The sequence below is a fragment of the Neopelma chrysocephalum genome, unplaced genomic scaffold (genome assembly GCF_003984885.1).
Source record: "Neopelma chrysocephalum unplaced genomic scaffold, ASM398488v2 Primary Assembly neopelma1_79533, whole genome shotgun sequence".
NCBI lineage: Eukaryota > Metazoa > Chordata > Aves > Passeriformes > Pipridae > Neopelma > Neopelma chrysocephalum.
Genome location: NW_020910984.1, coordinates 1 through 1,395, shown reverse-complemented (window position 1 = coordinate 1,395; position 1,395 = coordinate 1). Strand labels below are relative to the sequence as shown.

At 47.5% G+C, this 1,395-nt stretch overlaps 1 long non-coding RNA gene across 1 annotated transcript; it reads right to left on the bottom strand.

Moving 5' to 3' along the window:
- Nucleotides 1–366: 366 nt before the first annotated feature.
- Nucleotides 367–1,247, bottom strand: LOC113979418. Its single transcript, XR_003537861.1, has 3 exons — nucleotides 905–1,247; nucleotides 509–568; nucleotides 367–406 (listed from the first exon to the last, which is right to left on the bottom strand). It is a non-coding gene; the product is annotated as an uncharacterized LOC113979418 (long non-coding RNA).
- Nucleotides 1,248–1,395: the final 148 nt, after the last annotated feature.

The window sequence follows — 1,395 nt, the reverse complement described above, 5'->3', positions numbered from 1 at the left end:
CCCCCAAAAACGGCTCCTTCCCCCCAAAAACGGTTCCTTCCCCCCAAAATCAGTCCCATCTTCCCAAAAACAGTTATTTCTCCCCAAAAAACGTCTCCTTTCCCCCCAAAAATGTCCTTTATTGGGGGCGGGGCGGGGTTTAAAAGCGGGGTCACCCCGCGGGGGGAGGGGCGGAGGGGGGGGGAGGGGACACCAAATAAAAAACGAGGGTGGGGGAGGGGTTTTGGGGTGGGGGAGGGGTCTCAGTAGGGCCTCTCGCGACGGTCCTGCCGGTGGTCGCCCCTGTGGGAGGAAAACAGGGTCGGTAAGGCCGGGATGGACGGGAACAACGGGATTCAGGGGCCCTGTCGAGCCCAGTTTTAACCTTAAAACCTCCTCATGTCAAGCCCAGTTTTAACCTTAAAACCTCCTCATGTCAAGTCCAATTTTAACCTTAAAAATCTCCTGATGTCAAGCTCAATTTTAGCTTTAAACCTCCTGGACGTCAAACCCGGTTTTAACTTCAAACCTCCTGATATCAGGTCCAATTTTACATTTAAAACCTCCTGATGTCAAGCCCAATTTTAACCTCAAAACCCCCCTGCTCTCAAGCCCAATTTTATATTTAAAATCTCCTGATGTCGAGCCCAATTTTAACTTTAAAACCTCCTATGCTGAGCCCAGATTTAACTTCAAATCTCCTGGATGTCAAGCCCAGTTTTAACCTTAAAACCTCCTGCTCTCAAGCCCAATTTTAACTTTAAAACCACCTGGATGTCGAGCCCAGTTTTGGCTTTAAAATCTCCTGGATGTCGAGCCCCATTTTAAAACTTCCTGATATCATCCCCAATTTTAACTTTAAAACCTTTTCGTGTCAAGCCCAATTTTAGCTTTAAAAACTCCTGGTGTCAAACCCAGTTTGAACTTTAAAATCTCCTGATATCAGGCCCAATTTTAACTTTAAAGCCTCCTGATGTCAAGCCCAGTTTCAGCTTTAAAACCCCCTGATGTCGAGCCCAGTTTTAACCTTAAAATCTCCTGATATCAGACCCAATTTTAACTTTAAAACCTCCTCATGTCGAGCCCAATTTTAACTTTAAAACCTCCTGATGTCAAGCCCAGTTTTACATTTAAAACCTCCTGATATCAGGCCCAATTTTAACTTTAAAACCCCCTGGTGTCAAGCCCAGTTTGAACTTCTAAATTTGATGTCAAGCCCAATTTTACCTTCAAAACCCTCTTATTCCAACCCCAGTTTTAACCTTAAACCCTCCCTGACCCCCCAAAATGACCTCACCCCCTCCCCCCCCGATCCCCATCCCACCCCGACCCCCCCAAAACCCCCCCCGACCCCCCTCCCCCCCCAAAATGACCTCACCCCCTTCCCCCTTATTGATCCCAAACCTACCCTGACCC